A 26,591-nucleotide genomic window follows, 5' to 3' on the forward strand; every position below is an offset into this window, starting at 1 on the left:
AACCAGCCTTCTGGGGAGTCTGTGCTGTTTCTTACTTAACAGTGACAAACATGACAATGCAAGTTTTAGGAAGATGGAGAGGGAGCAAGGATGATGTGCAATGTGTGTAAAGCCTGTGAAACAGTAGCTGAGGTGAGTAAGGAGTGTTTTCTTGAATCTGCCTACTAGTTTTTTTCAATATTACGCCTTTTTATGCAAATCAGAATGTGCCTGTTGAATAAAATGGAGATAAATACTAAATTCACCATTTCTTTTGTGTTGGCTGCTGCAAAAATTATGAAAGCTGTGTGGAGTGGATATTAGATGTGCATGGAAAGAAGAAAGGGCTGAGCATCAAACATAAAAAGGTACAGTTGATCTAAAATTCCTTACCCTGATGGAGAGGGAAGGACTTTGGTTCTGCAGCCTCTCTAGAGACTCCTTCTTCTGCTTTGTTCTCACAGTGAAGGATATGAGGACGTGTCAAATTAGAGTTTAGCTTGTTAAAACCTGTGCCCATTGCCTGGAAAGAACAGATAGTTGCATGACAAATGTGATTACAAGAAGGACTAGATGTTTCTGCTTAGGACGATAAATAAGTTCCTCCTATGGTTTTAGTGACGGGAAAACTTAAACCTGCAGTGGCATGCTTTGCCTAAACTTAATGATCAATGTCTGTCTCCATGTGTCCTGTACCTGTGACATGTACTCTTTCCAAACTGGTTGGTAACATAGAAGATGTTCCACATCCACCGGCTCATGTAGGAGCCAGTAGAACAGGTGTTCCACCTAGCAGGTTATGTGCTCTCTGGAAAACCCTGACCACATATGTCATGGTCTTCTGGCTCTGAACTATTTTATCAGCTCTGAATTGTAGAATGTCTATATTTTGCTGGGTTGTTTGTACTGGATGATGCAGATGTGATAACGTTCATGTGAGCCTAGGTTTCACGTGTTGATCAGCAATACTGGCATGGCTATGGTGCATTCTTCTTTTTGGAAAGGTGATAATGGACATTTAAATAGCTTTTGTGCTACTAAAGGTAATAAGATAAATTACTAGAAGTCTGTTTCATTTTCTCGACCTTTCTACTTCCCAGTATAAATAGATGCAGATGCTCACCCAGTCATATATAGACCAGTTTAACTGGAGTATGGTAGAATTCCCATCATCAAAAGTTGTCAGCTCAGGACTGAGTACGAATCTGAATGCTTTTAGTTTCATCTGGAGTTTCTTATTCCCACTTGATGGTCCCTGATTGCCTTTTGGCAGGGCCAGAGGTTTGTAGCCAAAAACCAAAAAGGCTTAAAACAAAAGGCTCTGATCTCCCAATGATAAACTCTTCTGAGCAGTTTATAGCACTATGTCACAGCTGGTGAGTTGAGTTTGCAGCTTAAACTATTTTGTTACAAGGCGAATCCTCTTCATATTTCAAAACTTTCACTGTAAGTTTTGAAATGTCATATAGGTCTAGGATAAAGCAAAATTTAAAGAATAAACATTATTAATATTTCTTTTATTTTTGTGATTAAAAGTACTACTCTGCAGTAGCATAAAGTTTTTTCTTCCATTTTCTTGGATAAATTTTTCTTTTAAAGTAATAGTTTGCCCAGGTCTGCCTGTGTTATCACTGTATTTCACAGTACTACTCATGGAGCAGCACTTCAATTTCTCGTTTTTTGTTCTACCTATAGAACAAGGACCTCAGTTCACTTTCTTGACCCCTTGATTAAATATTTCTGGAACAGAGACAATGTCCTCAGTCAGCCCTTTAATATTTCTAAGCTTTAATTGATTAAACTTATACCAATCCTTGTAGAAACACACCTTCAAAAGAGATAATTTTGGATATCAGATGGGCCTGATACTTTGTTCTGCATTTGCTGGGTTGCATCATCTCATTGCAGTTTGTGACAAAATTCATGGTCCAAATTCAAGGTACTCTCAATCACTCTGAAAAGTCAAGTTTCCTTGTGTTCTGTATATGGTTCTGCTGAGTAATACAAGCTAATTAACAGCTGTGGAGTGCTTTAGTTAGGCCACTTCTGTGTTCACAAAATATGTTCACAAAATTCAAAACTTTTACTCAAGCTAAGGTCCCAGGAAAGATAAGAGGAAAAAAATGGTTTCCCAGAGCTACTGTATTTCCCCATAGAATTAAAATTAAACTTATGGCTCTTACAGCATAGTGAAGAAATCGGAATGATCCATGTGAAAATGAAATAGTAATGTACCACCTCTCCTTACTTTGTTCTCCAGAAGTTCCTCATGTTTGAACAAGAAACATGAGAAAAAATCTTGCATGAACAGAAAGTGAGATTGGGAGGGCCGGTGGATTAGCAGCATTCAGTCATTTGAAAACATATGGCTTCCCAGAGCTACTGTATTTCCCCACAGAAGTAAAATTAAACTTATGGTTCTTACAGCATAGTGAAGAAATTGGAATTGGAATGGAATCACCTGTCCTTACTTTTTTCTCCAGAAGTTCCTCATGTTTGACCAAGTAACATGAGAAAAAAATCTTGCATGAACAGAAAGTGAGATTGGGAGGGCCGGTGGATTAGCAGCATTCAGTCATTTGAAAACATAACTAGAGATGCACTTTCTTTTGATTCTAGAAATTCAAATATGTTTTTCTTTCTCAGTTTAATGGTGGTTTACTTGATGCATGTGGTGATGAATACAGTAAAAGACTCTTACTTAGAAAATGGCTTCATGGAGCTGCCAATATTTTATGAAGAATGAATCCAAATTTTGGTCAGATCTGTCACTGGAGTATTGCTGAATATTGCTATATAAGACAACTGATGCTGACCCATTAGGAGATATACTGAGAGGCCTGTGTGTGCATGGAGAGTGCCTCTTTGATTAATAGTCCTGCTGCAAGTGTGACATATCTGTGCTGCTGTGTAACTTTTCCTGGATGCTAGACACTTATGTTTAATGATATTTGCCACTTCAATAGCAGGAAAAAGATTGAGATGATCTTAAATTGCTTTCCTTAGTGTGTGCAGTGTAGACAAGGAAATGAAACATTAATTCAGTGGGAGGTGGTGGGTTTTTTTGTCTTTTGTGTGTGAAACAGGGGCTCTGGCTTTAGCTCAGCAGTGCGCATGTGGGCAGGTCAAATTAAATATTACTGGTGTGCCCAGCCATGCCCTGTCTGGGAGGGGGCTGTCTCTGTTCTGGGCAGGGTAAATCCCCTGTATACAGCCTCAGGACAGTCCTGGACAATTATGGCACTTCTTTACATCAGAAAACATTCCTATAAGTTTAGAGCAATCCCCAAAAACCTGGGATCCGTACAAACTCAGAACTCAGGCAACAGTTTAAGGGCTTTTGGGGCTCTTCACCCAAAACCTGTTACTATCCATTATTGCCTGTACAGCCCGAGGCCTCGGAAAGGATCGTTTTGGAAATGATACCTTTAAAAAGACGGCATTTTCGCCCCGCTCCCGGGAAGGATGCGGTGCCCAGGGGCTCGGCTGCCACCTACCGCCCGCTGCTCCGCGGCCGCTCCGGCGGGATGCGCTCCCGCCCAGCGCGGCGGAACGGGGCAGAACGCGGGGCTTGAGCCACCGCCTGAACTCACAAATTAAATATCACTGGTGGTTTACAGTCTGTCCATTCCCGGCGTAAGAGATGCTGAAGAACTTGAGACATGTTTAGCGTATGGAGCCGGTAAAAAGTTGAAGCAGCTCCGCATTTGAATTTCAAAGGCAAGAAAGTTAAGCAAAGGAGAAAGCTTGATTTAGAAGGCTCTTGGAGTTTAAATGAAAATACAGGTTTTCATAGGTTATTTTAGCACCTAGCAGTTTTTTAGCGGGGTCTGCCAGTTAATTTTCAGCCAAGCATTAATTCCGGGTGAAGGGGAAAACGGAGAAGCTGTTTTCTGCTCACAAAAGGTCCCCATCCTGCCTCACACAGGTCTGCCTGCTCTCATGGGGATCTCGCACTCATCTGGGAACACCACTGGAGTTCTGAAATGCAGGACTCCAGTGCAGTCTTGAAATCCTGGGAATCACTCTGCTCATTTCAGACCCTTTTCATGGCAACATTTGTGAGGAAAAAAAACCCCAAAACCTGAAAACCAAACCCATACAAATGTCAAGAACAACCCAATCTATAATCTACAGACCTTAGGGACATCCAGAGCTGTTGGTGTCACTTGGTGCTCTCCAGTAATTATAACAGATATTGCCCAGAAAACACTGGGCACATGCAGATCACATGAGGTAAATGATAAGCATGAGGAGCTAACTGTATTGCTGTATTAACCTTTACTAATGAGATCCAAATACGAGGTGAAATAAAGTTGCTTCAGAAAAAATACAGGTGTTGTCACCATAAACTACATACAAAGGAGATTGGATGTAATTGTCTTGTTGATAGTGAGCAGGTTCATCTTCAGTTTATATTTCTTTTCACATTTTAAGAGCCAGTATTGGAAAATGGATTTAATTCCTGTGAAAACCTTTCAGTCTGTCCATAAATAAGAGCTTATTCTCACTACGTTTATGATGATGTGATTCTCCCTGCTATGATGCTGGGAAAGCAGGCTAAGCTCCTGTGCACGAAGTTCAGTCAGAGCCCTATCGGTTATTTCAGGAGTAAAGGAAAACCTATTTAATGCTTCCCAAAGAGTTAACCATTAGGGCCTTGTCCATAGAGACAAATCAGCAGTGTCTTTGTAGGGCTAATGTCACCCAACTGAGCAACAGAGAAAGAGATCCTAGGATTTAGGCAACTGATCAAATTACAAAGATAATGAATGACTGCCATGTGAAGTGAGCCATTTATACATTATTCTGAGTTTAAAATTCCTTTAAGTAGATTTCTTGGAGAATGGCAAAAATCCAGCACTCTTCTAATAATTGTGACCTGTATGTGGGCTTTCCAGGAACCCAGAAATGTATGTACTGTGCCCATTGAATTCAACTCAATGAATAGATGAGCTAGCTGTGCTTGTAACTTTGGGAAAACATTATCTTTTGTTTGGTTGTCTGGAGCCCCTGTAAAGGTAGATGTTATTTTAATGATTAAGAGAAAATACTTTTTGATTTGATAATGTTAATTTGCGTATTAGAAAACAAATAAAACTTCTCTTTGAGAGGACAAGTGGGAAAACTTGATGACCTTTAAAGTTTCTTTTGTATAAGTAATATTTACCAAAGCCTAGATGACCTAGTAAATTTTAACGATCATAATGTGAGATACTAATAAAACAAAAATAGTTTACCCTTCCAGTTTTACTTTTAAGAAAGCAATATAATAATAAAAAAGTCTAAAGTGTACACAATGCAAGTATACCATTAACTCGTTAAAGGTATTTTCTAATGTGTGAAATTTAAACAAAAGTGAACAAAACACAGCAGATCAAATATTACTGAATATTTTTTGGCATGATTAAGTGGTTAATTTTTTATTGTACTGAAGAGTGTGCAAGATCCCTCACAGCTCAGATAAATGAAAGCATGCAAAAAGCTTGTCACTAGATTTCACAGAGGGCAAGATGAGAAGACAGAACTGCAGGCTTGATGAGTTAAAGGATTAGAAAAGGTTGTATTAATAAGTTCATATGGTTATTCAGCAAAGTCTGGCCACAGAGTGATTGAACTGCTGTTTTTGGACACAAAAATGTTGTGGCTGAGTACCTCCCTGGTAAATGGCAGAGGGCTGGGTTTTAAAGTCCATTTGGGATGGGAACACATGCTTAGACACAGCTCATCTCTGAGCTAGAGCTTTGTCTGCCAGAAGCCTGGGAGGACTGGGTCCTTCTCCATCGCATGAGATGCTATCGCTGTAAAAAGTTCTCGGGTGGAATTCAGGGCTGTATTACTCAGGAGCGAATTACACATTTCATCCCAAACCAGTGCCAGTAAATCCTCTGAATCTGAATTGCCAAGAGGTAGTATAATGGCAAAACTGACATATACTTGATAGCTGTAACCTTATTTACATTGACTCTGACAGAACTCATCACATTAGAAAGCAGTATTAATGAAATGTTAATTGAACTACTAAATACCATCAACCATTAAAATTACCAATTGCTGCTGTAACCCACTAGTAGAATATTTACTGAAAACTAAAGGGAGAAATTATTTTGCTTAAAATACTGGTAAAAAAGCTGAAAGAATAAAATTAAGTTGACCTTTTGATAGATGTCTGTTTATTGATTTAAATTCACCATTTTGTGAACAATGTCAAAGAGCTCTGTTAGAATAGAAGCATGTATAATAACATGAGCTAAACAATTTTTATTTCTTTGTGTGTCATTACAGAGAGATTGAAGCAAGCTTCACCTAAGTGTAGTGATGCAAAAAAAATAATAATACCCAGTCTGGATGTGAAAAAGCAGAGGAAAACAAGAGCTTCATATTAAAGTGCCTTCTAGGTAGCTGACATGACGCATCTAGTCAGACGTAAATAATGACAGACGGAAACTATCATGAGGTCTGTGAAGCATCAACATGCTGCCATCATTTTCTTTCTAACCTTGCTTTGCTAGCAGCTCTCAGATTACAGGCTGAGAGATCATTTAAAAAGCAAATCCTAATGATGCTGCCCACTGTAGCAACAGCCAGTGAGACTGGCATCAACTCAGCTCAGTTTGGGAACTCGGGGCTGCAGCCGTGGCTGGCTCCTGACACCCCAAATGGGAGCTGCCCCTCACTGCCTCCTTGGCTCCCTGCAGCTTCTTGTGCATCTCACTGAAAATTATCCACCTGTATGGGCAAGGGGAAGAGCAGGCTCTCCTTCTCCCACCTCTTGGCAAATTAGCCCTTCAGTTATTTTCTGTATTGGATTAGGCGTATTTGGGTGCAGGATGCCCAGAATGATTTTTGTTGTGCACACTTTATTTGTAGTGCATATGGCTGGGAAAAGAGGGTGTTCTGTGCTGGTATCCCTGCAGCTTCAGCAGAGCTGTGTTGTGGTTCAGATAAACACATCTGTACACAGCTGCCATAATCAATGTGGAATAGCAGAGCAGTTTTGTAAATTCAACTTAAGGGAGCAAAAAAGGCAAAATATAAAAACCTTACAGCAGGTCACCAGTCTTGTCCAGCTCAGTAGACTCTATTCATCAAAACAATGTCCAATATAACAGTTGTACATTTTATTTAAGCTGGTAACTGCATTGCAAACCATTGGGAAACAAAGCTGGTGTGAGATAACGTAATGGCATTATTACTTTGCAAATCAGCATGTGGCTTTGCTTGGGTGCTAGCAGGGCAGGAGGGCTCAGAGACAGATGACAACATGAAAAAAGAAGTAGATCAGACTGCTTGTTTTTGATTGTAAACATTATTTTCATATACAACAATGAATTTCATCCTGTTTGGTAAGCCTGACCTCAGGCTGTATAAATGTATTTCCATTGTTTGTATGTAAATTAAAACATGACAAAAAAAAAATCCTTCCCAACCTTCCCCATCAGAAGGCTATTTATGCTTCACAGATCTTTCCAGTACTTTAAGCACAGCTAAGCAGCTACCTCAGGTAAAGAAGATGCTATTTTTCCAAGGAAGCATTTTAAAATATTTCCCCACACACACTTCTGAATGTTCTAAATACTAATGCAGAATTTGTGACTCTCAAAGTAAATAGATGGCACTTAATTATGCTGGTGATGTCAGGTATTGTATAGGTTGATTTCCCAAGGCGTAAGTGAAAAATGTACTATTTGGTCTTAAATTTAGACTTAATAAATAGCTAATTTAGGATCTTGCTCTATATGCAAGGATATAATCACAAGGCATTCATTTTTAAAAGGTTTCATTTATTCTTGTGAGCTTAATTATTGCAAGGAAACTGTGAGCAATTTGTTTTTTTTTTACCAGTGTCTGATTTCTGAGAATGGTTATTAAATATTAAATGGATGCATAATTCAGGCAATTAAGAAAGTAATCACACAAAGTAATGTAATGGAAGTTAATTATTACTGCATAAGCAAATAGTTCATTAATGCTAGTAGTTGCTATGGCTGCATTCTTAATACATGCAGAACTGAAGCATGAATCCTCTGTGTATTCAGAGGTACCAGAAGTATGGTACTGCAGAAAGAGTGTTCCTAATGAAAGGCCCAGGCAAATAAGGTCATATTGACCCCTGACTTGTCTGAATGCTGCAGGATCATCATTACTTAAGAGAGTTTTATCAAAACCATGGCTACTTTAGATGCTTATAATGCCTTCTGTTTGTAATACAGGCTGTGGCTTAAATCAAGGAAGAACTTGGGGAATTCAGCTGTTTTAAAATAAATTAATAAATTGCCAATCCTGCTTCTCTTGTTAAAATTCTACCCAGTGGTGCTCCTCTTGTTAAAAGGCTATAAAATCATTATATGTAACTTAAAAGGGTTGTACAATTTTTCAGTACAAAAGCATAATAGCTGACAACCACCCTTGTTAGATTTTGTTCTTCAACGACGAGAGCAAAATCTGACATTCCTTTGCTACCATTATTTCCCTAAAGTAAAGCTTTTCATAAAGACTATTTTAAGCCGAGAGACACTCGTGCAGCCACATTCCCCCTAGTAGGCTGTGATGCAGTAATGTTAACCTCAGTGCTGTAGGATTTAGCGAGGCATGGCAGGATCTGTGACTGAGGGGTGAATGGTGCAAAATGGTGACGAGGTTCTCACTGGTACCTTGAAGGTGTGGAGATGGGACACTTGCTTCCTTCACATGTGTCCTTAGAGAGGACAGAATGTCACTTGTCCATTTGAGGCTATGTGTTGCTTTAAAAGGGGAAGGAAAGAAGAAGGCAGAATTGCCATGCTGGAGAACCCCTGCAGGTCATCACGTGCCTGCTCCTGCCAGCTGCTGGCTCTCACATCCTCCTCCTCCCTCAGAACGCTGCCATGTCAGATAAAAGAAGGTGGATTTTGTCACTAACTGTGCACTGCAGCTAGGCAAGAAGTGCAATTGTGCTAGTTCTGGGTAAAGACTGTTGTGAGCTGCCTGGGCCATCTGTAGAACCAAATGGCCATGTGACAACCAAGAACACTGAGGTTCACAATTTTTAATGACCTGCTCTGCTCACTTCAGTGTGTGCCACAAAAGGACAGGAAGCAAACAAGTGTGTTGAATCTAGCTCTTGCTAGCTCAGTGCTCTCTGAGTTTTCTGGAGAAATCCTCAAAAGATTCCTTTATGCTCCCAAGATATCTTGGGTTTGTGCCGACTGGGGAACCTAAGGAGGGAGTGGGGGGATAGCAGTGTGGTGACAGCTCAGCACTGCACTCTGGTCTTCCCAAGGAATAGCAATCAGCTAGAATACTGACATGATGAATCTGGAAATAAAACTCTTGTAAACCTTTGTGACTGGCTAGGGGAGAAGAGAGGTTAGACCTTTGGATTGAAAATGTGCCCATGCACAATGACATGTTTTAATTTATTTCAGGGCCATTCAATCTATGAAAAGTGTTCATTATTTTGAAATACTTAATGCTGCTTCAGAATGAAAACAAATGTTGAAGTATAGGAAATTCCTGTGGGACAGAAATTGTGTTTTTTACCAGCTCTAATAACCACCATTGCAACAGCATGAGCAGTCAATCAAACAGGAATTGAGCCAGCACAACCCCAGGAAAGTTCCTTTCATCCCTTCTTTATTTGAGAAGCAAACCCTTAGTCTTTTTGCAAGCGCTATTAAAAGTACAGCTTTTGCAGAATGTCTGGGGGGGCAGGAGAGTTGTCTGCTTGGGGCTGGGTGTGAGGGAACAAGTACCAGACTCTCCCAAGCCCCACAAACAACACCTTGCAAATGGTGCTGCCATCTGAAGCTTTCCGCGTTGGGTGCCTCTCCTGGAAGTGTCACATAGGAGGGCGATGAGCCCCTCTGACAGCCCCCTGGAGACCTCCTGTGGTACCTGTGGCTGATAGCTGGGTCCTCGGGTCTCTCAATGATACCCACACCGGTTTTGGAGCTCTCCTGTCATCTGACACAATGTTTTTCTGCATAAATTACTGAGCCTGGTGCAGCTTTGCACCCAGACTGGTTTCAGGGTACAGCCCTTTGCAGAGGGCAGTGCAGCCACCCAGAGAGAGAAAACAGATGGCAGAGGTGGCACTCGTGGGTAACAGACTGAAGGATGCCTCGTTCAGTTCAGGCTTGTGGTGCTGCCCTTCCTGCCCATTCCTGCTGGGAGGTGAAGTCAAGAGGGTGTTTAATGATCAGGGTGGTAGTGAGATTGACCAGGTGCAATAGGACTTTCATATTACCCAGAAGATTATGAAGCAGCACAGGCTGTTCTGTTAGAAATGTCCTCTGCTGCTCTGCAGCCAGACCTCACCTCCTGCCAGTTCCTGATGCCCTCAGCAGCTGTGGCTGGGATGGGCAAGCAAGGCTCCAGCACTCACAGCTTCCCAACACGTGTCTGCCACCCAGTTCTGTCTGACAGCCCTGGGCCTGCTGCTGGGTGCTCTGCTGGTTTTCTGGTGGGGTTCTATACCTCGTGGCTGCATCAGAAATTTTGATAACTGCATTGAATGAAGTTTTATTTCTCAATATGCTGCTTCTCTGTTTTTAGCAAATGAATGTGTGCTAAGTGCACTAAAAGGTTTTCCTTTGAATGAAAACTTGGTTATTACATACAGAGAGATATGACTAAGTAATTCCTAAATAATAATTTTATTTTCTTTCATTCCAATGACACCACTAAGAACGTAAAGGTCTCTATAAATAATTACACAAATAGAAAATGTCTTATTAAAATTATAATCCTCTGAAATGAAAGAATAGTTCCAAATACAAAATTTAGTAACAATTTTCTTTATCATATGCTTTTATTATGCTGTATCTTTGTAATCAAGTGATTGTAATCATTTTCAGCTACAAATTTGAAGTCTCATTTTCTGTCATGTATTACAGAAATAACCCACAAAACTTAATAATTTAACAGCAATATTGCACTAAATATTTTTTTTCTTTTACTGAAACAACAGAGTAATTTGTGAGGACAAGCAATCAAACAAAACCAAACACAAAAGCTGATTTTTATTTTAAATCACATTGTTGTAGCTCCAAGTTCTGGCTTAACGTGAGTGATTGGCAGATGTTTTGTTTTCACTTATGTAGCAAATATGAATGCTGAGAACAGTGCAGTAGGCCAGGACACTGACCTGGGCTCATAAACCTGGGGACATGTTCAAATTAAAACACTGGTAATGGCCAAGTATTTTTATTTAGCTGCATAGATTTAAAATTTGAAGTAAAAAAAGACAACTTTGAAATTCTACCTGTCTCTGTCTTGCCTATAAATTTATCAATTTCTAGGCTCAAACAAAGCATGAAGTCTAAATGCTTTGGCAGATGTCCCCTGTGTGAACAATTCCCTGTTGGCTTCTTATCTATACAGAACATGAGTGTTCCCTGTTCTGCTTCCAAACGTGGCTTCACATGGCAGGAAAGACTTACACCCTTGCTTTGTTCAGGAGGCAGAATCTTCACAGCAAATACTTTGGGAAATTTTTTCTTAACTAGTTCTAAGAAGCTATATTGGGGCATCTTATTTTGAGTGATTTCTCCCTATTTCTGCAATAGTCCTGTTGATTTAAGTCAATATAGTCAAACAATAAACATTTCAATAACCAGGTCAGCATGTAGTATTCATAAATTCTTGCAGAGCTGCTCTATATCCATCATGCAGTATAGTAAAGGTTGAACACCACAGCCTTATCCTATTTTTCATTTTCCTTAAAAATATGCACATCCTTTAGAAAAATCTTACCACGCTGTTATTCATAGTTTCTGGGATGCTGTCATGAAACATAACAAAAAGAAGTGTACATATAATTGTAGGGACTCTAGCAGAGATAACAAGGAAAAGTTGAAGTTTCAAGTACTCATTCAAGTCTTGGTTAAGAAAAATTATTTCTGTTTCTCTTTGGTCTTCGGTACACAATCATCAGAGTAAGGAGTGCCCAGCTGTAGCATGTCTGTCTGTGTAAGCATGGTGATATTACTGTTATCAGTTATTTTTGCAGTGTCTGTTCACACTACATTTGTTCTCATTGTGATAGGATTCCATGTAGGGATTCAGAATATCTAAAGACCTTCCACCTAAGTTTTAAAAGAGAATGCAATCAACTTAAAATGGTTCTGGGATGAAAAGTTTGAACAAAAGCTGAAAAAATTATATACTTGTGATGGTTCACAATAATTTGCTTATTCTGTATGGAGGTAGGGTTTTTTTAAATGCAGAAATTCTTCATTTAAGTATGACTTCATTTTCCTTCAGAGTTTTTCTTAACTCTCTGCTAGCTTGGTAGTTTCACTGGGTGAGATAATTAGCAGAAACATTTTTTATTCCCCCTTCTTTGCTTCTTCTTTATTTTTCAGCAACTTTTGCTTAAGAAACTTAAACAGGTCATTCACTAGCTTCCCTTCTTGTATACATTGTCCTGGTTCCCATGGTGCAGAGAATTGTCTCACTCTCAAGAGAAGACGAAGACATCCTGGGAGAAAGTGGGCCTTGGCTGGGGAGCAAACCAGCTGAACTTATGGCACGTGGGTCGTGCAGGTTCTGGCCACCAGACACCTCCCAGTTCACTGGATGTCACTCAGAGCCCAAGGCCCAACATCCAAACCAGGGATTAGCCTGTGTGACAATGCTGTGTGCAGACACCGTGTGAGAGAGAGGTGGTGATACATGCAGTGATCTGGGAAAGGAATTTGAGTGCTATTCCTTGCCAGACCTGCCCCACACCAGGCAGGCTCTGCTCCTCCCGTGTCAGCCCCATCAGCTGCTCTTGCTGCATCGCCTCCCTGGTTCATGGAGTGCCTCTGCTCTGAGGGAATGTTTGGTCCACTCAACAGAGTTGTAACTGCAAGTTTGAAGGAATGAAAGAATGAAACTGTACAAAAGTACAAACCAAAGGTGCTAAGCAAAAAGAAATGTCACAGACATTTCAGCTGAGGTTGGATGTGACTAGGGTACCTGTTGGTTGCTGGTGGGGTTGCAGTGGTGAGTTTGCCTTTGTATAGCGGGAAGACATTCATGGCTGTAGAAATTTGGATGAGATTAATCTCTCATCTCAATTACCTTTATTAGCATAACTTTAAGTTAATACTTCAAAATTGGCTAATGGGATGAGAATAGAGCTGCGCTGGATAATACTGCGCTGGATAATTATCTCTATTCCAAATACAACTGGAAATGCCTTGATATGATCCTATGGATAGATAAATAATGATCAAAATTATTCAAATGGAATTATTTTTAGTTAGTGTTCACTACCAAAATACACTGTGTGCTATACAACAAACCCAATAAATAAAGGCAGAAACAAGAAAAATTTAAGGGGACAAGACAGGGCTCCAGATGACATCTAAAGATACCCTGTTTGGTGTTATTTTAGCAATTTTCATTCCTGGTTTCTCTCACAAAAGCCTTGCAGCAGGAGCCAAGTGCTTTGCTATGCCTTTGGAGCTGCTTCTCATCTTGGTTCCTTATGAGCCAAATGTCTGCAAAGTTTGCTTGGTCCAGGATACTCACCAGCAACAGTTAATTTCATGTGCAAAGACTAAAAGATGGTGCTGACTTGGAAAGGGAAAAAGCTCCACTCTACCATTACCTGATTGCTTGCCCCTTCAAGTGAAGGAATTTAGGCAGAGGATGATTCACTTTGAACTTGTGTGGACTGGTTCTGATTGCATAGCTGTCCTGCCAAGGGAATACTCTAATGTCATGGGTAATTCAGTGTCATGCTAGTATATAACATTTATGTACAACTTGCCTGGGTCATTCTTAGAGGTGGAAAACCTTGGAAAGCACTTTAGGACTTGTACTTGGAATATACAGGCCAGTTACTGGATCTCAGAGTTCAAGAGGTGCTTTATCTGTTTTGTGGATGGCACTATAACTTTCCATAGGAAGCGTTTGCTAGATCCAGACCTCATTAGTGAACTGTTAATGGTTCATCTCAGGGTTTGGCCCTGAACTGAGATGCTGATGGGCTGCCAAGGCTTGATCAACAAAACGTTTCCAGAGAAATTCTCAGGAGTACAAGATCAGCAACCACTTCTTCCCCCATCTCTGTAAAAATATAAAAGCTATTTCAAGGCATGTGATGCTAGAATCTGTTACTAAAATAAAAACAGTACAGGATTTTTTTCCCCCCACTCTCTAGCTCCAGTCCTCCTTTTTGCAATTACTTCCTTTTCCAGAACACTTCGGCTTCATATCTATGGCACCTAGCAGCCATGCAATTACTCTAGGATTATTTCATAAGATGAAATATGTAGCTGAGCATTAATATTTTTAATAATATAAACAAGCAGTTGCTGCAAGCCAATTTTTTTGTCATTCCTCTTAAATGAAAAATTGACGTTGAGTGCAGATTCCTATTTTCAGTAGGAAACAAAATAGTTCAGGACAGCTTTTAAAAAGCCTTCCACATAAAATTTCAGTAGTCTCACTGAACAGAGGAAAAGACCTATAGGATGTTTTTCCTCTCTGGACAGCAAGCCTCAGGTCAACCAGGACACAGAATTGTTTTACTCTTTTATAAAACAGTCACTGAAGTATTCAGGAGTGAATGAATCCATGTGTTCTGAGTCACTCTTTATGCTTTGTAGATAAGGAGCAAAGGACAGCTGAAAACATGGAGGAGGTGGTAGAAAAGCAAGGCTTAAAAATACATTGATGTCATCCAGCAGATGATCCTGGGTAACTCTTGCAGATGAGAAACACAGGTGTCAGTTAAGAGTCTGAGCAGCTACAAGTTTTGGTGAGAGGAAATTAAATGTAAGACAAAGAGCAGTAGTGGATCAGGATGTTCTACAGGAGCGCAAACAAGCAAAGGTGGTCTCTGCAAGATGCTGTGTGCCAGGAGAGATGTACAGTGTGTTCTCTTTTAAACAGGTGTGAAGCTGTAGAATTTAAATTTTTTGCCTCTAAAGTGACCACAGGTCTTGGCAGAAGTGTAGGTCACGTCCTTGCCCATCCTGACCCTAATCTTGAACTCAATGCAAGCAAAGGAAGATGATTCCTGTCAGCTTCAGAGCACTTTGGGTCAGATCTGCTGCACAGTACTTGGCAAGGACCAGGTATCACTGCTGTGGTCTTTGCTGCAGCCAGCTACAGTGCTCAAATTAATTTGAGAACCACATAACTGGTGTGTTGCCATTGCTGCTTGGGGATAATAGCTTATCCCTGCAAAGACAATAAGTGTGAAAGTCTCTGCAGATGCTGTCTGGGACATTCCTAGGCAGGAGAGAAAGCTTGGCGCCATTTTTATAGTTATGCCTGTTAAGATTTAATAGATGGAAACTTTCATTAGTGAACTGTGTTGCAATTAACTTGAAGGAGGTTCCAGCTTACTGTATGCAGTCCTTCCTCAGAGAAAGTTGTTTACATTTCCTTTTGGAAATTATTGGCTCTTCAGCACTTGATTGTTAGTGAATAGCAAAGGCTGTGATTTAACAAAAAACCCACCAACAAAACAACATGATTTTCTCATTACTCTAACAGAAGATTGGGTCAGTTGTATAACTTTTTATTCCTTTGTGAACACCCCAATTGCTGAAAGTCAAAATGAGTTGATCCAAGGGCAAGGGATAACACAGAAATGCAGATATCCAAGAAAGGTTTCCTCCTTGGTAACATCTGTAATGAGGATTAATGGGGTAGTGGCCTGACTTTTGTTTGGTTTTTTTACCAGTCCACCCTGAGGCCAGATCCTGCATGCTTCACACAATACTTTCATTGCAAAATAGATTAGGATTTAGGCCTGCTCAGTCTTGTGGGTGACCTGCCATAAGAGAAGAGGCACACAATTCCTACCAAATTCAGAGCTGCTGCAGATGGATTTTAGTGTCCTTATGGGGGATTTGCCCTGTGTTAATCCATTTGGAAGAGGAATATGTGGCCGCATGAAGCTGATGGATGTTCATAATAACTGAAGATCATGTTCTTTGAACCTTCTGGGTCTTCTTGAGAAGAACTGTATCAGAGCAAGCAGCGGCTGAGCCCAGCCCTGATGAGCCCACCCTCTGCCAGCACCCAGCAGCGAGCCCTTGCTGCCCTCAGGAGCCACGAGCTGGTGCTGGTGAGATGTCTGGGGGAGGCTTCCTCCTTTGGGAGGCTCTGAGCATGCTTTTGCTGCCACCATAACCATGAAGTGTAGGCAGACTGCTCTGAAAAATTTTTCTTGATTCAGAAAATACTTCCTCTGAATTCTGTCAAAGACTTTGTCCAAAGAAAGAAATTGATAGACCCCATTTGGACAAGTGTAATGCTAGCAAAATCATGAAACAGAGATTGTGTACTTGACCATGAAGTTGTGGTGACCTGAATGAGCTCTGTGTGATGGCAGTTCAGAGCACCATAACTGGTGGTTGTGCTTGTTTTCATTGTACAGACATTTCTTCTCTGAGTGAGATAGTGCAGAGCTGGAAAACTGGTGTCAACAGGAGCTGGAAGGTTTTTGCATTCCTTAGTGAAATGGGAAATCTCTGTGCTATGTCTAGTGTGTGATGTGTGACTTGTTCTAGGCCTGGTATCATATCTTGAAAATGAACTAACAGAAATAAGGAAGATATTACACTATTTTATGCTAAATTAACCTATCTGTAGAGTATTAAATGTCTCTGGAAAGATGTTATAAAACCTAAGTATTTTCAGTGTAACAGTGGTATTATAAGTATTTAATGTTTTCCTGCTAGGATGTAAAATTACTAACCAGCATCTTAAAAACCCAGAGGAAAATAGGAAAATGTGAACTAATCAAATAAATAGTTTTTAGTTGAAATTTCAGTAATTGTTTCATTTAGCACCAAAGATATTTTTTTTTTCTTTTAACATATTCTTGTGAAGGGCAAGATCAGATTCATCAAAGCTTAAATACTCTGTAGGAGCAGAGTGGCCTGTCTAAACTGTGCAGTGATCGAGGTTTGCAGGGCTGAGGGTGGAAAGCTCTGCCAGAATGGACACAGACAGGATTATCCAATGGCCCATGTGTGCACTCTGGTCTGGACCGCGTGGGTCTAGGTCAGGGCTGGAAAGTGAAAATTGCTCTTTCTGCCATTGCTAATCCAGCCAAGTGTCTTTTTCAGAATGAGTGCCTCCACCTGCAATGCCACAGAGGAACCATTTTGTATTAAAGAGTTAGTTTATGCTGCTCCATTCTCTGCTCTCCCTATCTTTTACTCTTAGCTCAGGGACCGATTTATAGGAAGGGAAACTGGAGTGTCAGAAATGGGTGCAAGTAACCTCATATATCAGGTTATTGTTCCATGAGCTCCCTCAGTCTACTGGGAGATGCTTTCTCTTCCCTTTTCCTTCTGTCATGGTACAGTGACTTTGGGAGATCTTAGTATTTTTGAGGAAAGTCTGAGAAAATCTGAAAAAAATTTAATTCATATTTTCATATTTGATTGCAGTCTAGAAGGCTGAGGGAAAAGCTTTGGACATGTACCAATAATCCTTTACTTATTTTTATGGATTTAGAGTGGAAAAAAAGGATGAAGTGCTATGCAGAGGAAGTGGATGTGGATGTGAGAGACAGGGCAAGGTGTATCCATTCAGAAAAAGAAGTTGTGATTGCCATGGCACATTGGCTGCATAACTATGATCCTGTCCAAGAGCAGGACATGGCAAAAGTGCACACGTGCCCACACACACTGCCACCACAGATCTCACTGCTTCATTCAATAAATAGGATGTTGTTAATTCACACTAAAATTCCTAAGAATCAGAGTAAGTTGAAGTGTACTGTGGGGAAAGAGGCAGACCCAGGTCAGTGTGAGTAGGATGAAGAGCTTCTCCAGAGTGGTCCCCAACACAAATGATGAATCAGGAGGTATCCTGGGGCAGGTGTTAAGGTGGTGCCCTCACTGTGGAGGGCTTTGTCACCAAATGTGTTTGAGGCTGAGTTAAGGCTGCAGAGCTGTGGCTGCAGCTCAGTGGGACAGCAGTGCACCAACCCACAGCATGGGATAACCTTCCAGCCTTCCCTGCCTCCATCAAATTATTCGTGCTATTTGAGTGCTGCAATCCTAGAAACAATACTTCCAAAGGCTTAAAAGACATGTCATGTAACCTTTATTAGTTTATCACTGCAGCAGAGACACCTCCAACTTGCTTTGATTTAGTGACACAACTTGTGGTTAAAAGCTTTAGGCAAGGCCACACACATGCAAGTGGTGACTAGTGATTTGGATAATTAGTAAGAATGGCAGAGCCCTGTCTCTTTACATGAAAGGTAGCAATGATAAGCAATTAAAAATGAGCTGGAAAAGGTAAAATCGTGTGGCAATATGCAGTGCAATAGACCAGGTTGAGTAAAGCAACATAACAGCTACACCAAAAAAAAAAGGAAGGAGAATGAAAGGAAAATGCACTAATTTTGAGTGGTGTTTTCAATGAAATTGTTTCTGAAAGTGGAAAATCATCAGCTTTTCTGACATAAGGAGTAGCTCCATCGAAATGGCCAGTGTTGTGATGCTTGCAGGATTTGTTTTCTCAGAATATAAGATGTTAATGGAGAACTTTGATAGTATAAAGAAAACCACCAAAACACCACAATTGATCAGAAAAGTGTGAGGTACAATTAATGTTTTCTCTTACAATTATTTTTCTACCTCATAGCTCTTGTTCACTACTTAAGTGAGCCCTACTTGGCCCTACCACCTATTCTCTTTGCACTGGGAAGGTTTTAAATTGGCCCCAGCATTATTTGCTTTGACAAATTCGGGCTGTACGCCCTTTTTCTGTCTCCTCCTCATTTGCCTTCTGAAACTGGATTTCTGACACAGTACCATTTCCTTGGCAATAGCCTTCCAGTTATATATAGTGTCAGAGAAAACATGAGAATAGTTATCAATTATTTCTTAATGTTTGGCTCTATCATAGTACAGAAGTTGTGATCAATAGAAGAAATTAGAGTATGATATGCATGCATTTGATATGGAACTTCTTTTTGAGGGAAATATTTCTGTGGACATGAGAATTGATGTGTGTCTATGACTTAGAACCTTATCTGGAAAAAAAAGAAGATGATCAACTGTGTGCTGAGAAACAAGGAATTAAAATTGTTCAAAAATTTCAGAAAGATTTGGCATAGAGTTGGTTGATCTGAAATAGTTTGAGACTTCCAATTTTGTCCTTCTCAGCTCTCTGGAACATTGATTGAATCACGCAGGGCAGAATAAAATTGCAGACTGCAGCAAGACTGTTAAATGGCATGGTTGGAAAAGATCCAAACATGCTCACACATCTAAAATCTGTTATTTTGGGTGAAAACCTTGCCTAACAGTTTACATGTTGTGTTAGCTTCATGGAAATACTGCATCAGTTTGATTGTAATGTGGCTCATAGAGCAGTATTATTCAGTGCACAGTAGGGCTGGGTTTTCAGGGATCATTTCCTGATTTTCAGGATGTCTGCCGAGATCCGCGGCACAGTGTGATGAGAGAACTCTTGTAGGCCTTTCTCTGTTTGACACAAAGTGTGCTGAGTGTTTGTGTTTGAGAGCATTGCATGGCATTTAGGTCAATGGGAATCCAGTTCTATGTCTCAAACACTGGGGTGCTGCTGCTAAGAAAATAGCTAATAAGCTCGTTTTATAGGCATGGAATAGCTTGCTGAATCAGTGATTCAGGTTTTTGGGAAGATATGAATTCCTTAAAATCAGTTACTTACCTCTGTTTTATATTATTTGTTTTTAATGAATGGTCAAATAATAGTCTAGGCCAGAGTTAAAGTGAGAGTGAATCTAAACTTGTGGCCAGAAATCCCTCTGGGATTTTCCCCTGTTTGCAGTGGGTGCATCCAGCCACCTCTCTCTTGGAAAGAGCACAGCTGTGATCTGTGTCAAGGAGTAAGGGCTGCTCTGAGACTGCAGTGATTACCTGATTTGCATCTTCAGTTGAAAGGGAATTCTAGCTAATCAATGGACTCAGCTACACTTGTTTCAATTTAAATAAGCAAGTCTAAAAGCCTTCTCTGCACGCCTGTTTGTTTAAGTTGGCTTTGTCTCTTTGATCTCATGTTAACATACCTTAATGACAGGTAATGATTGATAATGGTGTATTGTAAAGTTCGGGTAATAAATAGTGTTTTACTCATAATAATGCTGAATAATGTACTTTTTATGACCCAGTTTGATGGAAAATTTCCTTGTCAACTCTGCCTAATTGTCCAAACAAACCACCCATTACTTAAAGAGATACATGTCTAAACTAGACACATTAATTAGGGTCATGACTGAGCTACACAAAGGAATATAGTAACACTTCAGTTATCTTTAACTATGATCTTTGGACGGCAGTCCTAATGTTTAACTGAAGTTTAATGGGAAGCTATTGTTTACACTATCCTTTTGTAGCTCACAGGCGTGTTGGAATCAATCCATAGTGGCTGGGTGATGGGAAAACTAATGTCTCCCTGAAAGTCTTTAAAGGTCATAAGCAATATTAGTTTGAACACCAAAATTGACCAAATTGAGCAAGACTGGATGAAAGAGGAGGAAAAAATGGTTTCTGGGGTTTTATCCGTTCAGAAACTGAAGTCCATAAACATCACATTCCCTTGAGTAGAAGGTTTAAAAAGGGCTGTTTTTAGGTGTCAGCCTTCTGGAATACTGTCCTGGGGAGTGCTGTGCCAAGCCCTCTGTGAGTGCTGGCACTGCCACAGTGTCCCAGAGCCACTGAAGTTTGATAATGTTGTGAGGCCTCAGAAGAACCAGGGCAGACTTTAAAATAAATGCCAAACTTCAGAAAACTTTAGGCATAGTGAATCTCCCCAAATTATAAAGAGCAATGAAATTCTAGTTCTATGAAAACATCAGCTTCCAAGAGTAGACTGACCTGTAGGACCAAATAATTTTCTAATGAAGGGTTTCTTTGATGATGAGTTCTGATCCCTTTAAATAAACGATGCTCATTTCCATAAGTACCATAAAACAAGTGTAAGGTACTGCTGGTGGCAGAGAATTTGTATTCTCTCTCACTGCCCCCATGCATCAGCGCATTTGCTGGATATTGAAAGCAGCAGCTTCTGTGCAGGGCTGTGTCAGTGTGCTTGGAACGGAATGAAAAACTCCTACCTGTCCCTTTCCTACCTCTGTTGTTTCCATTCAGTATCAAAAGTGTAGAAGGTGTTATGCCAGAAGGGATTTGTCCTTTTTATCTAGGAAGAGAAATGTTTTTTGCTATTTGCATTTCTGAATTGCTTAGCTGCCCAAGCATGCTTTATGTGTGCTGCTTGAAATGTGTCATCAGATCACGTGCCCACTGTTCTCTGGCTGATGTTGGACTTTCTCCAACAAATATGGATTATGTTAAAGCAGGTTCTGAATTGACGAGAATATGTTAATAACTCCCAGATGGGCATCTTTGTGCAGGGAAATACAAGCAGTCTATGGCAGGAGCTAGTGTTTGGCAGGTCCATCATTCCGTCATTAAAGGCCACATTATTACTCCCAACTCTGCTTGCATGACAATTGCTTGCATAAACTTAGTCTCCCAAAACCAAATAGACACAATTTGCTTTTACAATATTTTACTCTAGTAAGGAATCTTTTTATGCCAGCTCATGTTTCCTCCAGTTTATAATATGGGTTTTTATAACTAAAGAATAGGGTGAAATAAACACTTATGTTCCACAAATGCACACCTAAGGTCATTTTTTCAGATGTATGATATTAATGTAAGCTCAGAATACTTATACCACCACTGTGAAGACTGTGTTATTCAATGATGTGTTTATCTAAGTTTTGCTTGGAGTTACAATTGGATATGCTATTTAAAAAAAAAAAATAATTTCATGCTCTTAAAGGGGTTTGAAGTCTTCCTATGACTTGATAAAAATAATATTGCTTATAACTAGATAAGTGCATAAACAATATATGCAAGTGTGAATTATATGATAAACATATCTTGATCACCACACTCATTCCTCATCTACTAATCCCTTTTACCAAAACATTCCAAACTCTGTTCATCCAGCAACCATTTCCAAAGCATGAATGGCTGGAAAACATTATTTTCTTCTCCATCTACCAGTTTTCCTCAAACCTAACCCACTGAGTATCCAGCTGTGAACTTACAAACAAATGTAAAATGTTAGGCTTTTTGTGGTGTCTAAAAATGTTAACAGGTTACATCTTTTGCTGCTAGCTGGAAGTGAAGCAAAGACTTTGGATTCTGGGAATGGGAAACGTAGAGACTCTTAGTTCTTGGTCTTGTCTTCAGTTCTAGAGCCATGTGTCCAGGAGTTGAATCCTACAAAGCATTGCCTATACTGAAAATCTGAGGAGTAGTTACCAGGTTAACATTTAAACACCTTCAGAAAATAATAATACATTGTTTTGTGAAAGGACCTGATATGATTAAATCACTGAATTTTCTAGATTATTCCAGCACAAGGTCAGTGATCTCTATACCCTATTTAATGTAGTCTCGTAAGCCCATATATGTATTTTCTCATGTACCTGTATTTGAACATGGATTTTGACTGACACATCCATGATAATGATTTTATTGTTCTTAACAATAAAGAGGGTAAAGCATACATTTTGAAATAACATCTTTAAGTCAGCTGATGAGAATTTCCATTTTCCAGCACATTCTAGAAAATACTGATGTGTTGGGGCAGTATTTGCTGGTAACCCAGAATGTCACTGCTATCAAATATTTGGGTCTGATTCAAGCATCAAATATATCATGAGGGGTCCTCTTAGTTTTGTGCTTCTCCAGTCTCATTCTGCATGTTCTGATATTATTACTCTCAAACTGGCACTTAATTTTCTTGGCTCTTAAAATGAGTGTTGTAAGAGTAGTTGAATGTATTATGTGGTATTTTAATATTGTGACTCTTAATGCTACATAAAACCTTTGTTTCCTACAGGTTTATTGAGCTGGTGTATTAGATTTCCTGCTGCATGAGCAAGAAGATTATGGTGGCTTACGTCTAAGTATACTTTTGGGAGGCATTTTGTGTTTTCTCTATAAATAGTCTTTCTAAAACACAATTGTGAAACTATTAATGTTTATATCACATTATACATCTCTCTAAGTTTACTGTGATGAGTATACAGGGTGGTAACAAGAGGAAACCTTTTTGCCTAGGAAACGTGTTCGGAATTGTTATTGTTAGAAGCCTACTAAAAGGCAGTTTTTTTAATATTTATGTTATCTGTAGGATAGTCTTGGCTTATTACACTGAGTCATCCCTGTTTCCACCAATAGTAAAATTACATCTTTTATGGAGTTAAGCACTCCAATGGAGCTTGCAAATTCTCAGCTTTGAGCAGAAATTTGGGTACTCTGGCTATTCCTATTTTTGTCAGAAAGTGGTGAAATGAGTCCACCGCAATTATAAGTTCTTCACAAATAAAATTTAGGCTTGGGGATGAGAGTGTGTGCCCAGCAAAACTTGGAGAAATGTCTTTACCTTAAGCAAAATAATGCATTTACTCTGGACTTTTAAGATTGCAAACCTTAGGAAGACCCTTCATCTTGCCACACATGGAAACTCTGTGTGGGGGCAAGGATGTAGAGGCAGTTCATACCTGTATTGCTGACCTCCATTCTGTTTCAACGAGCAATTTCTTCACAAATTGGGAGAAAATGCTATAGGTCTGGTTCTGTGAGCTCCCCTGCAGCCATTTTCCCGTCTGTATGCGAGCAGCCACTTTGATTACATTTTGGAAACGTGCGGTGCGCGACGTCCCCGCGCCGCGACAGGAGCATCGCTGTCCCCGAGCGGGGCCGGCGGCGTGCGGGAGCTCCCTGCGAGCCCCCCGGAGCTCGGCAGCCGAGAGGGCCGCGGGTCATCTGCAATTTGCTGGGGGCATCGTTATGGCGCTGTGCCTGCGGGGCAGGATCGCGGCGGGCCGGGAGCAGCTGCCCGCCGGGCTCCCGGGCAGCTGGGACCCGCCGCTCCCCGCGCTCCTCCGCCGGGACACCGAGCCGCTATTAGGTCAGATGAGTTACATTAAGTGGCAAGTGATAAATTCAAGATGACAATTCAAAACAGCAGTGTTTCTTCTGGTAATTAATTCCAGTGGTGCCTGAGGCAGTGCTTAGCTGCTACAACCAGTGTGGCCAATGCTGAGCAGCTAATGAGAAAACATTACAGCGAGGATTAGGGGCCGGTGCATTCTGGCAGGATGAGGTCACTATGATTAGAAAATATTAGTTCAGGCTTAATATGATAAACTGACTATGACAAAGAGACTTTATTTTATCTTGAGTGGTTAAAAGGCAAAAATTCTTCTTTTATTTATTTCTTCTTGTTTTTTCCCTTCAATCGCCGCTTACTTTCTGCCTACAGTCCAGTGGCACCAAGCACTGCTTTGGTGCTGTCACAAGCAAACCCTGTCAAGGCTAGTGACCTGCTACAGCCAGACACAAATTCTTCTCTTTATTTGTTTTAATTACTTCTGTCAGGTAACAACACTCAGTTTAGAGGAAGGAGATGTATGGTTGTCACCTATAAGCAGAAAGAAGGATGAGAAAGTAACACTTGTATGTTCCTACTGCCTTGGGTGGGCGGCACTGATGGAATCACATGGTTTTGTCTCATGAAAGACAATCCCAGCTCAAACTGTGATATGTTGGGGATGTGGAAAGGTGCCACAAGAACAACCCTCCCCTGCTGCTACAGCATGGCTCTGAGGGGGTGCTGGTGAAGGAAGACCTGTGCCCAATGGCACTTTAAAAACCATTTCTGTGAGTTTTTTCCAGGCTGTTATGCTATTCCCCTGTTACAGTTGCAGGGTCTGTGTTATTCATAAAGTACTGGTGCTGTGTGCTGGCCTAATGGAAACCTGTGGGTTATAATGTGCTTGCTAAGCACTTCCACCAGCAGAGATGAAACAAAGATCGTGGAATGAGACTTCTTTCCTATTAATTGCAAGGATATAGATGAGATGGGCTGCCTACTGTGGCACTTGGATTCTTCTGTTGTCTATAGCCTGAAGTAATTTCCACATTTTTGTTTTCCTCTTATCAAATTTATGTAACAATAATTTTTAAACTGAAATCATTATAAGTACTTCAGCATAAATGTTTCCACAGAGCAGATAAAAAATGTTTAATCACATCAGCAAGACTTCAACTGGTCCCAAGTGTCAAATAACATAATTAATTGGCAAGCTTGTAACCAAATTCTTACATTAGCTCAGAATAGATTGAGCTATCAGGGATGTTCTTACCCTCTGTCTTATTGGAGTACATACCTTCATCTTTTAAAGAAAAACAAAAAGCTTTTGTTTTGGTTTTTTTAATTTCATCAAGACAGAAGTGTTTTCTTCTTTATTTCACCCACCTAACTTGTCCTTTAGAACTACTCCAGTATACTCACAGAAAAAAATACAAGTTCCATAGAATTTTTTCTTCTAATTCAATTATTTTTGAATGCAATTGAACTAGTATAGTAAAAAAATATGGTCTCCAAAGTAAAAACTGGAATGGAGTTTGAGTTACAGCAGTAGTTAAAAATATTTATATCAAATACATTGACTCTTTCAGTAATTTCATAGACTTGCAATGACACTAATAATATTTTTCTGAACAATTAAAGCATCATTATGGCCACTATGCTGCAATTTGATAAACGACATTTGTTTGCATGGTACTGAAATAGTTTTGGACATCCAAGATTACTATATAAAGAGAAAAAGGAGTATGTTTGTTCAGGTATTATTAATTTTTTCTAGTAGAGGCATATGGAGAATTATTTTGTCTTCATTTTCAGGTAGAAGAAAAGAATATACTGCAGTTAAACCCTATAACCCTGCCTTAGAGTCTCCATTAACTGAAAGGTTGGAAACTATAACTTAAGTGTATTGACAATTTAACTTCAATCTTACTGCCTTTTATTTGTAATGTTTCAATTTTCATATAGACAAAGCACCTTAAGAGCAAATTAAACTTTCAGAATAATTAAAACACATGTTTTAGTCCTAGGTGGGCTTTGGAATTTCTGTCAATTCCTACAACATCATTCTAAATTGATGTTTCATTAACATTGATATCAAATAAGATTTCAGTATAACTTCCATACTTCTAAGTATGAGCTTTTAGGTAGGCATTTACGTAATACACAGTAAAAAATTAAAACTGGATTTTCAGTAGGGCTGTGGGATTTGGTTGCACATGGGAGGATAGCTAATAAATGTGATGTTAATCTGATATAACCATAGAACATCTTGAGCTCGAAGGGACACAAGGATCATCAAGTCCAACTCTCAGGGCTTCTCTCATTTAAGTCCTACTGTGATTTAAATACAGGCTTCCATTTAATCATAGCATCAGAACAAATATTTTATTTCAAAAGTTTGGCCAGGGTTTTGACCAGTCTGTGAGGTTTTCTGTCTTCAAAGCAAATGTACACCGATTTTATAAACAGATTCTTCCCCAGATCCTGGTGCCAAACCTGTGTGGCTGCTAGGAGAGACAGATACTTGGAAACATTTTGCTGAGTATAGTTTATACTCACTAATACCTGCATTTGTGTGTTCTTCTGTTCCTGAAGAGCCATTTATTGCAACAAGCGAGGAGTTGCCTGAACGCACAGGCGCTGAGAGACAACAGGGTTTTGCTGCAGTTGGAAACTTGGAGAAATATAATTGCACCATTGTCTCTCTCTGTGCTCCC

General features: G+C 39.9%; 1 long non-coding RNA gene across 1 annotated transcript; it reads left to right on the top strand.

The window, feature by feature from the left end:
• Positions 1 to 26,591, top strand: LOC120495612. Its single transcript, XR_005626652.1, has 3 exons — positions 1 to 132; positions 25,690 to 25,756; positions 26,470 to 26,591. It is a non-coding gene; the product is annotated as an uncharacterized LOC120495612 (long non-coding RNA).

This window comes from Passer montanus, unplaced genomic scaffold, assembly GCF_014805655.1.
Source record: "Passer montanus isolate IOZ18808 unplaced genomic scaffold, ASM1480565v1 scaffold1, whole genome shotgun sequence".
NCBI lineage: Eukaryota > Metazoa > Chordata > Aves > Passeriformes > Passeridae > Passer > Passer montanus.